Source organism: Oryzias latipes, chromosome 2, assembly GCF_002234675.1.
Source record: "Oryzias latipes chromosome 2, ASM223467v1".
Taxonomy (NCBI): Eukaryota; Metazoa; Chordata; class Actinopteri; order Beloniformes; family Adrianichthyidae; genus Oryzias; species Oryzias latipes.
The window spans coordinates 11,708,447-11,722,698 of NC_019860.2; the positions used below are offsets into that span (position 1 = coordinate 11,708,447).

At 40.9% G+C, this 14,252-nt stretch overlaps 1 pseudogene; it reads right to left on the reverse strand.

The window, feature by feature from the left end:
- Nucleotides 1-1,546: 1,546 nt before the first annotated feature.
- LOC105353548 lies at nt 1,547-13,859 on the reverse strand (annotated as a pseudogene).
- Nucleotides 13,860-14,252: the final 393 nt, after the last annotated feature.

The following is a 14,252-nucleotide window of genomic DNA, read 5'->3' on the forward strand; positions in this document are numbered from 1 at the left end:
TCTGCATATTTTTTGCCAGCTGAACTTGACGTGCTGCTGCAGAGTTACAGTGAATATGAGCACATATTCCAGAAGAAAAGCAACACCACTGCATCTGCAAAACAGAGACAGTTAGCGTGGGAAAACATAGCTGCTCAAGTTAATGCGTAAGTTTGCATTTAAATCATTGTTATAAAAATATTGGCTGTAATAACTTTTTAAGTAGCGTAAGGTGTGAAATAAAAAAATGGGGATATCTAGGTGTACTTTTGAAGTGTTATTCCTGGTGTAAATGCATGAAATGCTGCATAGTGACAGAACCAATCTGAGGGAAAATGCATTTGACGTCGGTAATGTTTAGAGGACTTTTTTGTTAACCTTCCTCTCTTGGTCAGTTTAATATTAATACATGCAATTGTGTTTTAAAAGTGAACTTTTGTCTACTGTTGAACCTTTCGCTGCGCGAAGACTTCTCCTTTCTTTTCTCTCGTCTTTCCGACCGACCGTGGTCAGAAGCGCAGGGGAGATTTCCTTCAGGGCCGAAGGGAATTCTCCTTCGGGGTTCACTTCCCGTTCGAAACCCTCAACCTCCAGAGCGGATTAAGAATGACTCCAAAGCAGTTATTCTGGGAATGACACCTTCTCTTTATTTAACTAAGTGCTCCGTTCTCCGAACACACAATATATACCACGCACACACGCACACCCCCCCCCCCCCATCTGCACCTGCACTCGCCCCTCCCCTTCTCTCTCGTGGCTCGCACCCCGCTCAGCACACACACACTGCAACACTACCCTTGAATTGATCAAGTGGTATAGGTTTATATGGGATTAAGAAAGTAAGCAGTACTAGCAAGTTGTGTTTCCAAAAAGTAATTTTTACATTAATCTAATTAAATGTCCCTGATTTCATTTTCATGTAGATGCAATCCTGCAGGAATTAAAAGAACATGGTAGCAGCTAAAAATGAAGTATAAAAACATAATTCAATCAGGTCAAATTTGAGCATGTCATGGATGTAGGCTTTGTTGACAATATTTGACATATGAAACATCTACATAGCAATACATATCTAATGTTGTTTTCATTGTATATATGTAATTGACTGCAACGAAAAACGGTAACGCTCAAACAAAAACGTATGGGGAAATGACAAAAAAAATCGAGTCTAGGTCTCAAAATCCTCGCACGACGTAAATGTAATTCTCTATGAATTAATGCAGCCTCCTCGTCTATTGGGTCCTCCAAAAAAGGACAAGCCATTCTTGTCACTTAGACCGTCTCTGTGTGACGGAAATTTGGACAATGAAGGTTAAAGCAAAAAATACCGCTTCGTCTTTAAAAAGGGGAGGGGACCGGCAGAAACTTTGAGTTTGGAGAATAAAACCTGCTCCCGACCAGGTTAGGTTCACAGCATAAGTAACCATGGACACTGACTCCGAGTATAAGTTACCTCTCTTTCAGGAACGGGTTTGACTTACTCTGCTTTCTCTGGTTTAACAAACCTCCCATTCTGAAACGGAAAACCCAGGGTTTCCCTGATTTCAGGGTTAACGCACTCAGAGTTTACACTTAACCTCCTTTCTGAAACAGGCCCCAGGACTGACTGTTCCAACCAAACAAACAGTCATTGTTGTTTCCTTTTCTTCTGATTCCTCTGTAACTCACTGATATGTAACCAAGATCTGACCACTCAACCTCCCAGTAACAGCGACCAGTCAGACCATCTCTGCACAGCAGTTGATACCAATGATCAAATCTGTCTGGATGATCAGGATATGACTGAAGCTTCTTCTCAAAGGTCACCTTCTTGTTGTTTTCAGACAGTTTGAGGTGTCTGTTCACTGTGTTTGTGTCGATTGTGAGGTGACAGGCATCTGACAGAGACACAAACACAATCCAGATGCAGTTATTGATCCATCATCTGATTATTGATGGACACTTTGACGAGGACTCATGAATGACTGATGTGACAGTTTAAAGATGTGTGAATTTGAGCTACTTTGTTGTTATGAATCAATTGAAAAGCACACTTACACTTCTTCAGACCTGGAGTCAACCACTGATCTCCAACAGGCTCCACCCTGAAAAAGGAGGAGGTTCAGAGAAAATTCTGACTTTAACAATAGAGATGTTTGGAAAGTGCTCCCTTCTGCCTCATTTTTTTAACCCTTTAACACAGTAGCTTTAGCTCCAGTGTTGACGTTATTTAAATTATAATAACTAAAATGCAACACTTTACTACCATAAAGTGTTTATTAGTCTTGCTAATGGGAATCTAATTCATAAATAGGCCTTGTATTAATTGGGGACAGCGTGTGTGTGGAACAGAGATGGCGGGGCTTTGATTTGGCCTGTGACAGTTGCTCTGCTGCATGGCTTTGAGAAGGTGGGTTGCTTTTGCAGCTCCATGGTTATGTGAGCTGCTGCCTTCGTTTGCTGTAGAATAAATAAATGAAATCAATTATCTTTGTCTCTGTCCCCCTGCTCTTGTCATCATGGCACACCTGTGAACAAGTAGCTGACAGTGTATTGGCAGGGGCGGACCTACCACAAGGCAAAGGTAGTCGATCGCCTGGGGTCCCCAACACTTTAGGGGCCCCGAGCTGAGCACTTAATAAAATGTCTAAAATAGACTTTGCGTCCATCATTATTCAACACTGTCATTTAAAAAAAAAACAATCACTGAACTGGCATCAGTGTAAATTACTTTTAAAAAGTAATGTATTACTTTTTTTAGTTACTGGATGAAATTGTAATTAAATTACTTAACACATTTCTCAACATTGAAACTAATTCACAAATCTTTACTTTACTTTACTTTTTTCCACTCACATAAAATTATCAAGACGATAAAGCTAGCACAAACAAGGCACCCTTGTAAAATCCACAAAATAAAAACGGTGGACATATTATCATCTAAAATGTGTTCAAGTTGAACTTTCAATCAAATGAGGAAGTAATAAATAATAGATGATTATTACTGCTAATTAATCACTGATTAATATTTTGGGTAGGTGGATCTATTGGCTTTTAGATGATTTTTGTGCTGGAAAACCATGACTATCTAGCAACACTGGCAGAGATTAAATGATGATTTAAAGTGATTTTTAAAAAAGTCGTATACAGTGATCCCTTGCAGGGCCGGCCCTGGTCTTCCGGGGGCCCTAAGCGAAATTTAATTTGTGGGCCCTCTAACTGATCAGCAGCACCAACAAAACGCAACTGTTGTTGTAATATAAATGAGATATATCTAGTGCAGAATGTTGGAAAGAAGTGCCTTCACTGTTGTGCGTGTGTGCACAAATGTATAACTGTCTTTTAAGTAATAATGAAACAATAAGTTTGATTTGGGTTCCATATTGGGTAAATTTGAACTTACCAGCAGCAGCATCAACGTTTTCCCTTTCAACAGAAGATGTGGTGACAGGAGTTTCTTCTGCAGCTAAAAAACAAGAATTATTATACAATAATTAATGATGAAGTTAATAAAATAACTATAGCAGATTACTACTAATAGTTTAGTGGTTCAGTTAAAATCTGTGTGCAGGTTTTTCACAATGTCATGATCTTTTTATATATTTATGAGAAATAGATTGTTGGATTATATATTTGCACAAGATCATATTTATTTATTTAATTATGAACAGTTTGGGGCTCCATACTCTTCAGCCGCTGTTTATGGAAAAAAGGGGTTATGCAGACACTGTTTTTTAAATTACTATACATGCCACATGAAGGGATGTGGATGCTGCACCTCCTCCAATACTTTTTGATACTTTTTGAGAGCAGAAGAAAATGTTGGCTGACACGGAACTGTGCAAAACATCCTCATTATGTAAAACCAAAACTGCAAAATACAAATAAGAAAGAACTGTACCTATTTATAAATAATAAATGTGAATAATAATTTGAGTATAAATGGAAATATAAGCATTTATACACTTCTTATTCTATTATTTTGTATGTTCATAATTTTACAATGAGTACATTTTTTTTGTCATTAATAAATTAGAACCTTTATTTCCTATGTATTTGGCAGTTTTGATTCTCCATATTTCATGCCAATGCAAGATTTTAAGACACATTGTTGAAAAAGTCAGACTACCTGACTGTCTATAACAGATAAACAGGAGTTTTTTTACTGACATAAACCGGAAAATGCAGAACGCACTTAATATGTGTTAGCAAAATAATGAAACAATACGATAACGTGAGTTAAACATTTATCAGCCATCACCGTTGTCGTTATTTAATCTTCTCTTCGCCGTTTTGGAAGGTCATGTCTGACCTCATCCAGGAAACTTGGGTATCAGAATTATTTTAGAGTTTTCCATTGGAAATTACGAAACGGGGTCGTTTATGTGCAAACTTCACCTGTCTTTCTAACTTTACCGAACTTCGGATCAATTAGTATTTTAAATCGCGAATGCACAGAAATACTGGATAATGTAAAAAATATGGCCCCATCATCCTCCAAACTTACCTTGTGATTGATGCTGAAGTTGTTCATCTTTTTTCAGTTCCTGATGGTTAAAGTCTATGTGGCATGAAGTGCTCTTGTTGTCGCTTTGATCAGTGTGACAAAATGTGCTCGTTTTTTTTTCTTTTCTCAACTTTATTGAAACAAAATGCTCTCGTAAATGCACACTGTGCCAGGCTCAGATGCAGTGATGTTGACCAATCGTTGCTGAGAGTGGCGTAACGTCATTATTTGGGTTGCCAGATTGGTTCAGGTGTGTTGACGGGGGGGATCACAAAAGTGCAGGCAACATTCTTTTGCACAACATTCACAGCTATGAAATAGGTTGCCAGATTTGGGTCTTTTTTTAATTTTATTTTTTCTCCACTTCGGGGCCCTGGTGGTGACGGGGGCCCTACGCGGCTGCGTAATTCGCGTATAGGGAGGGCCGGCCATGATCCCTTGCTATAACGCGGTTTACTTTTCACGGTTTCGCTACTTCACGGATTTGCATCGTGCATTGTGTTCTGCATTCTGATTGGCTAAAAAAGTCACTCCGCTTTTTCTCTACCTGCGCGTCAATAATGTTGCAGTTTAATATGTACACGTACGTAAATCAGCTTTCCAAATTACGTACATGCAAATCATCTTGCAATTTCAAGTTTCTCTAAAACCCATAGAAAAAGAGCAACACCAACTGTCAATCACTATGTTCTTCTCCCGAACAAACACAGCTGCACCGCGGGCTTGAGAAGGAGAAAACACTGCAGCTTCTCAGACTGAAGAGCATTGAAATACACCTGAGCCACTATTTGTCCGTTTGTACTTTGTATTTTTTTCATGATCATTTTAAATTTTCTCCCGTTTAATCCAATTCTTCGGGTCGCGGTGGGCGGGGCTAATCTCCGCGATTTGAAGCCTTCTGTTCACATTGATGATTAAAATTATTATTTGACAGTACAGTACAGAAGTTATTTGTTGAAAAAAAAAACGTCTTTAAAGTACTTTGATTTGTGAAACAAATGTTTGAGCCTGTAAAATGGTTTGTTCTTTCTTTTCAATGTATAACAGAGTATTTAATTGTATAATAATTGTTAAAAAATAGAGGTTTCTACTTCACGGATTTTGCCTATCACGGGTTCTTTTTGGAACGTAACTCCCGCGATAAACAAGGGTTTACTGTATTGAATCTTAATTTTCCAAGAGGATGTGAAAAGAGGAAAAGATAAAGAGACATTTGTTGCCATACATCCAAAAGTGCTGGAAGATAGATAAAATAGGAAAAACAAAAAAAGAATTAAAAAAATGTAAAAAAAAACTCTGTTTCTTTTGCCATCTTTAGCCAAACCTGACAAAATAAAAAAACATGTAAATGTGATTTCAGTTTTTAAATTCACATTTAGATTCTTGACATCGATGTTGTCTAAAAGTAATAGACCAGTAAGGAAGTTATCCAAATTGTTTCCGTATAGGTAATGATTTAAAAAAAGAAATCGATACAACTGCTGTAGAAGGCCTCATATTTTTGTCTGCCCGGGGCCCCCAAACTGCTTGGTATGCAGAGTCAACAAACACTTTATTAATTTTTATACTGCGATTTGACTTATATAATTATTTTTATATTTTCCAAAGCCTTAAGTGAAATTTTGGTAGCATGGTGATGAACTCCACGTTAACCTTAATAAAACATGATAAATCTTCGCTTTGTATGATGATTTTACAAATTAGTTGATGGTTAGTATTTGGCTAATTCTGGATGTCTGACATTAATGGTTACTAGCGTGGGCTGAACACGGAAATTATATAATACCTGAGAGTGTCCAGTCTCCACTGTGGATCCTCCAGCTGTGCCGACAGCAGCTTCAGTCCAGCCTCTCCTGGATGATTGTGGCTCAGGTCAAGCTCTCTTTAATGGGAGGGGTTGGAGTTTAAAGCTGAGGCCAGAGAAGCACAGCCTTTCTCTGTGATCAGACAACCTGACAGGCTGCACACACAACATAATGGGAGAAAGAGAGCGAGAACTGCAGTGAGACTAAAGCTACTATACTTGCATTCGACAACCGTTAAAAATGATTCAACATCAACAAAAGTCTTGATTTTGTCCAGCAGGTACTTCTGGCAGAGCAATCTGGATCCATAAGCGACCTATTAACAACAGATGAGTGACCTAGAGCACAATAATTTCAAAAAATGCTACCAACAATTATTGAATCATCACACTTTAAACAATAAACATTAGGGAGAAAAAAATCGATTTGGCGATATATTGCAATGGTTTATTTGGCAACACATGCATTGATATAACCCTTGCGATATCCTAAGCACTTTAACATTGGATGTGAGGTCATCTAGACCAGTGTTTTTCAACCACTGTGCCGCGGCACACTAGTGTGCCGTGGGAGATGGTCAAGTGTGCCGTGGAAAATTGCCCTCATTAACTGATCTAAAAGCATTTTCCATCTCCAGGATATCAGACAGCTCTTTGTTCATCCAAACAGGTCCTGATAAAACACTGAGTAGTTAGGAATATGAAAGATCGTAAAATACTGTTTTCTTTGTGTTTATTTGATTCTATTAAAGACATTTTGATAATAATGACGGTACCCTGATTTAGCTGCCGCTATAACTGTTTTCTGAAAAGTCCCGCAGCTTTTACTGTCTCCACGACTCCACCAATCATTCTTGAAGGCTTAATCACATGTCATCAGTCTGACCAATCAGAAGTGGTTAAAGTCTTAACTTCCTTGTTCCAATTTAGCTCATAAGTCACTCAGTTCCAACAAAAATACCAGCTAAAGCTCGTCTTTAGCGGTGTAGCTTTCCACAGAATCCGGTATCAGACCGTGGAACAAGAGAACAAAACCATGAAGCTCAGAGACGTGAGTCTTTCTGCCTTTTTCACGTAGTTTTCACACTACATCTCCCATGATGCATTGGCTTAAAGGGACAGCGCCTTGCTAAACGTCTTGTAACCACAACGAAATTACAGTTTGTATGTAACTTAACTTTTATTACATCTTTTAGAAACAACATCTGCAACTTCTGCCCTGTCAGCATCTGCTTTTTCTGCCACAATTATCACAAAAATGCACGTCAGATTGCCGGGGGGGAGGGGGGGGGCGGTCGTGTAAATCAAAACAGAGTTTCAGCCTTGTTTTTTTTTGGGATGTTGTGGTGTGCCGCGGGATTTTTTTCAAGGTTAAAGTGTGCAGTGGCTCAAAAAAGGTTGAAAAACACTGATCTAGACCCCACAAGACAGTGCGCTGGACACTTTTTTCTTCAATGATTTGTGATCTTCACTGGTGTCCATGGATTACATGAAATCCTCTTCACCTATATCCACCTTTGTCTTGGTAGGGAGAACACGTCAATGTAAGGGTGGGGTCATAGGATAGCACAAGGGTTAAAATGCTCTCAGGATGACATTTAATTAATTATTTATGAGTGTCCTTTAGCTCTTGTTTTCCACTTAAACCCCGACCACTAGTTGGCAGCACCGCATACTGAGCCTCTTTGAGCAGCTCTATACCGCACCAAACAACTACACGATCTCAGCGAGAAGCAGCTTGTTTTGAGACAAGCACTACTTAGTTTTTACTTGGGATGTTATGCCTCTGCATAACACAACTCATCAAAAGTTGAGCATGTCATGTGTAATAGTTGGATCCACAGCTACTCTGTACAATCACTCACAACAATTTCCCAAAATCGCTTCTTCTGTACCCGCTCCCATGTAGCTTGCCACACCATGGCCTAGATAAGACGCCGACATTTCCTCTGATAGATGATGATGAGCACTAGTGCTGTTTGCAGAAATTTGAAAACATCTGATGTAATGTTTTTTGCAATGTTTTTGAATGAATTATCGTGTACGTTTGTTTGTGTTTATTTGCATTATTATGATTTAATGGAGACAGAGTTATAGCGAAACTGTGTATTTTCTAATTTTTTTTGAATTTTGATATGGTTTTGCACATAAGTGTAATGGAAACACAGTTCGTGATATTGTGCCCTCAAATTACACAAAACTTTAACATTTGGCCCAGCTGACTACTCTTGAACAAATGAAATGCTTTTGTTTTGTTTTGGCATGACAAACATACAACTAAACTCAGAATTATCACTGTAATTATCAGCTTCTTCTTAATCAGAGAAAACCAAACAGAATCTGAAAAAAATAATTTAATCAATAATTTAATCAGACCTGACCTGAGAGTCTCCAGTTCACAGTGTGAACTCTTCAGTTCGGTAGACATAAGCTCCACTCCTGAATCCTGCAGGTTGTTGTTACTCAGATCCAGAACTCTGAGTCTGGAGGACTGAGAGTTGAGAGCCGAGGACAGAGCTGCACAGCTTCTTTCTGACAGGTTACAGTAGCCCAGTCTGAAACAGGTGATGGTAGGTAATGAAATAAAATAATTACAATCAGTTACATATTTTACTTTTGAATAATCCCTCTTCAGTAATGTATTTAGGAATGTAGCCACAAGGGAGCCAAAGCCAGGATTCCATTGTGCCAGTCCCTAACCCAGATAAATACAGAGGGTTGTGCCAGTAAGAGCATCCAACGTAAAAAGCCAAACCAAATATGCAAATCAGACCCAAGATATCCATACCGGCACAATTAACAATGACCCTCACTAGCTGCATTTACATGGGCAAAAGTAATCGGAAAGAACGCCTGATCGGAAAGAAAATGCGTCATATAAACATGCCGTTTGGAATAGTCTGCCCCAATTAGACTCGTTCGGATCAATATTTCTTTCCGGTCGAGATAGCTGGGTTATACCGATAGTTTATCCGATCGTTGAGCTTGTAAATGGTTCATTCGGATCGTGTGTCACTACTGCTCTGGTTTACGTCAGGCATAGATGGTGTTTTGCTGAGAGAAAGCTTTGGAGCACATAGGGGACCGACCAGCTGTTCTGCGGAGGCCCCGTGAAAAGCGCCGCTCCACTCTCGCCCCGCTGGCTCTTCGCCTCTCTTACACCCCTCACGAGGGAGATGCGGGGCAGGACCGCTTCGTGCCCCCCGACGCTCACTCGGTCCACTGGCACCCGAGTGAGCAGAGCAGCTGGATTGATAAATTTGTGTCTGAGGGGAGGAGGATGCTTTTTTACGTGTGCGTTTTGTTGTTTTGTTATGTGTGGGAGAATTCAGACTGCGAGCCATCCCGCCGCTCTGGGTTAGCGGCTGCAGGACCCGGGAGGAACCGCCAGCACACACAGTGGCTTTGGGGAGGTGTGTGTGAACCTTTCAGAGCAGAAATAAATGTCGCTCAGTCCTTAGAAACTGTTCAAACAATCACGTGGATTTATGTTTCCAGTTGTGTCCCGACAAAATAAAGACTGATGTCATTCACACATATTTACGTGCAGCCAGGATGCAGATTGCTGCGTTTCTCGCATGGTCCTGGATTTTGTGTCCACAAGGCTAATGTTGTTAGCGTGTGTTAGCCTATCCTAAGCCTTCTTCCAGCTCCGTTCTTCCACAAAAAAAAGCACTGACCACACGGATGAAATAAAATGAGTGAACAGGCGCTTCATAAAATTCATAACATTAATAAAAGCATGTTTGGAAGACCGTCTCGTATATGACCAAGCTGCTGCATAAAATAAATGTCTGTGGCAGCTGTTTGTTTACAACGGGACCTACTTCCTCATCCGGGATTTTTGGAAAGGTAGCAAGGATAGAAGTTTAGGAGACTGCATCTTGTGTAGAGGGTGTTATATGAAGGGGATCAGTGACTGTAAAGGAGTGAGCATGTTTCCAGACAGCATAGGATGGTGGTGTGTAGGATGACTCTGGTGATGAAGAAGATGAAGAAGGAAAGTGCAAAGGCAGAGAAGAGGACAAACTGGTGGAAGCTGAAAAAGGAAGCATGTTTCATGGCTTTTAAGTAGCAGTTGAAACAGGGATGCAGCGCAAGGTGAAAGTAGAGGTGTCAAAGACCTAACATGGGGGTTATGATGACTTGCATGCTAGGTTGGGTAGTAAAGAGGGAGAAACTGACCTAGGCAAAGCAGGAAGGCAGAGAGACCGAGATGGGAAGGAAATGCAACAGGTTGGGGTGATTAAGAGTAGGGATGGTTATGTGTTGACAGGTGCCAATAGTGTAATGGAAAGATGGAAAGAATACTTTAAAGCCAAACATGAGTTGATAAATGAAGAAAACGAGAGAGAACAAATAATAGAAAAGGTGAGTAACAAAGATTAGTAAGGGTGTAGTGTGGGGGCATTGAAGTAGAAAGGCACTTGGTCCTGATGCTTCCGTGCCTGTGGAGGTATTGAAGTGTCTAGGAGAGATGGGAGTGGAGTTTTAGACTGGATTGTTCAACAGGATATTTGGTGATGGTGCCCATTCTTAAGAATAATGGAGATGTGCAGAGTTGTGGAAACTACAGAGGAATAAAGCCTGATGAGCCTTACAATGAAGTTGGCAGAAAGAGTAACTGAAGCTAAATTAAAAGCAAGAGTGAACATTTGTGAGCAGCAGTATGGCCTCATGCAAAGATTTAGCTCTACATATGCAATATTTGCTTTGAGAAGTTTATTAGTAAAGGACGGAGAAGGTCAAAGAGAGCTACACTGTGTCTTTGTAGATCTGGATAAAGCTTATGACAGGATGCCCAACAAGGAACTGTGGTATTGTATGAGGAAGTCTGGAGTGGTAAATAAGTATGTTGGGGCAGTGCTGGACATGTACAAGGGCTGTAAGACAGTGGTGAGGTGTGCTGTAGGAGTAAGAGAGGAGTTCAAGGTGATGGTGGGATTACTTCAGGGATCAGCTCTTAGTCCCTTTCTGTTTGGAATGGTGCTAGACAGGCTGACAGATTATGTTAGACAGGAATCACCACTGAGTATAACATTTGGAGTTAAAATTGTGATTTTGTAGCGAAAGCAGGGAACAGTTGGGGGAAAAACTAGAGAGGTGGAGGTTTGGCCTGGAAAGGAGAGAAATTAGGGTTAGCCACAGAAAGAAAGAGTACGTATGTGTGAATGAGAGGGACCCAAGTAGAAGAGCAAGGTCACAGGGAGAAAAGACAAAGAAGGTGGATGATTTTAAGTATCTAGGGTCAACAGCCCAGGGTAATGGAGAGTGTGGCAGGTTGGAATGGTTGGGGAAAGGCTGGAGGTAGCAGAGATGAAAACACTAAGGTTCTCTTTTGGAGTGACCAGTATGTATGGGATCTGTTATAAGGGACAGCAAAAGCTTTGGAGATAAAGTCAGAGAAAATAAGAGATAAAGTCAGAGAATAAAGACTGAGATAGTATGGACATGTCCAGAGGGGAGAGAGTGAATATATTGGTGGAAGTATGCAGAGTCTAGACCTACCAGGCAAGAGGTCTATAGGACGACTAAAGAGGGGGCTTATCGATGTAGTCAATGAAGAAATCAAAGTAGCTTTTAACTAGCTTGTTTTATAGGAGACAATGCAGAAGACAAGGTTAGATGATTCACTGTGGCGACCCTCGAAGGGAAAAGCCAAAATGAAAAGAAGAAGAAATGCATTAAGGAAAAGAGATTAAATGACCTTAGTTTTATCTAATAAAACAAATGCTTCAACTCTCTCGTGCTTCCATGAGAGTTCTTACAGAGCTTTGTTGGAGGCTTTGATCACTGGCAGCAGCCTCAGAAGCGCCTCCTCTGAAGCAGAGTATTTCTTCAGGTCAAACACTTCCAGATCTTCTCTTGATGACAGTAAGATGAAGACCAAAGCTGACCACTGAGCAGGAGACAGTTTATCTGTGGAGAGACGTCCTGACCTCAGGGACTGTTGGATCTCCTCCACTAGAGAATCATCATTCAGTTCATTCAGACAGTGGAGCAGATTGATGCTTTTCTCTGCAGACAGATTCTCACTAAACTTCTTTTTGATATACTGGACTGTTTCCTGATTAGTGTGTGAGCTGCTTCCTGTCTGAGACAGCAGACCTCGTAGAAGACTCTGGTTTTTCTGCAGTGAAAGTCCCAGAAGGAAGCGGAGGAACAAGTCCAGGTGTCCATTCGGACTTTGTAAGGCCTTGTTCACAGCACTCTGGTAGAACTGGACTGAACTGTTTAGTTGAGTTTGAGTGATCTTTGATTGTTTTTCCTTCATGAGGTTGAGTCCAGAGGTGATGAAGGTCAGGTGTACATGAAAAGCAGCCAGAAACTCCTGAACACTCAGAACATTCAGGTCTGATTCATAGAAGATCAGGTTGCCTTTCTGCAGCTGCTCAAAAGCCAGTTTTCCCAGAGACTCAATCATCTTCCTGCTCTCTGGACTCCAGTGCGGATCTGTCTCAGCTCCTCCATCATACTTGACCTTCTTGACTTTGGCCTGAACCACCAGGAAGTGGATGTACATCTCACTCAGGCTCTTGGGCAACTCTCCTCCTTCTGTGCTCTTCAGCAGAACCTCCAGAACTGTAGCAGTGATCCAGCAGAAGACTGGGATGTGGCACATGATGTGGAGGCTTCGGGATCTCTTTATTTGCGAGATAATTCTGTTGGCTTGCTCTTCATCTCTGAATCTCTTCCTGAAGTACTCCTCCTTCTGTGGCTCATTGAACCCTCTGATCTCTGTCGCCATGTCAACACACTCAGCAGGGATCTGATTGGCTGCTGCAGGTCGTGTGGTGATCCAGAGGCGAGCAGAGGGTAGCAGCTTCCCCGTGATGAGGTTTGTCAGTAGATCCCTCACTGAGGTAGACTTTTTAGGGTCATTTAGGATCTGAGTTTTATGGAAGTCCAGAGGAAGTCGACACTCATCCAGACCATCAAAGATGAAGATGACCTGGAAGTCTTCAAAGCTGCAGATTCCTGCTTCTTTGGTTTCAGGGAAGAAGTGATGAACAAGTTCCACCAAGCTGAACTTCTCCTCTTTCAGCACATTCAGCTCTCTGAAAGTGAATGGAAATATGAAGTTGTTGTTCTGGTTAGCTTTGCCTTCAGCCCAGTCCAGAGTGAACTTCTGTGTTAAGACAGTTTTCCCGATGCCAGCCACTCCCTTTGTCAACACGGTTCTGATTGGTTCTTGTCTTCCAGCTGGGAGTTTAAAGAGCTTTTCTTGTCTGATTATTGTTTCTGTTTCTTTCCTGGATGCTGCTTCAATCTGTCTGACCTCATGTTCTTCATTTAGCTCTCCAGTTCCTCCCTCTGTGATGTAGAGATCTGTGTAGATCTCATTCAGAATGGTTCGGTTTCCCGCTTGAGCGATTCCTTCAAACACACGCTGGAACTTCTTCCTGTGCCCAGATTTGACTTTATGCTGATAAACTGCAAAAAATCCTGATTGAAGACAAAAACAAAGTAAGTAAACTCTCTGCAGACCTAAATTATGAGGATTTTAATTAGAGGTGTCAGGTTATTGAGTTAATCGCAGTTAATTAATTACAGGCAAATTAGCCATGGCATAGTTAACTAATTGCTCATAAAAGTAATCACATGACAGCAGTAATTGAATACATGGTGATCTGTGATTAGACATTACTAAATCTTAATTTATCCAGCAAGGTGAAACTTTCAGAAAAATCGTCAGTCGATCAGCCAGCTCCTCCTGCTTCATTCTCCTCAGGAAGTTCTCCGTAATCTTTACCAGTGACTCTCTGCTGCGCCTCTGCCCTTCATCTTCATCCTCCAGCTCCTCATCCTCATTTTGATTCAGAAGCTTCTGGATCTTCTTCAACTCCTTCCTCACAAAAGTGACAATGTTTTCCTCCAGCAGCTGCAACAGAATTATAAATGAATGAGCCAATCAGAGTGAATTCATGGAGCCAAACATCAGCTCCATGTTGGACAAACTGACAATCCACTGGTCTACAAAGT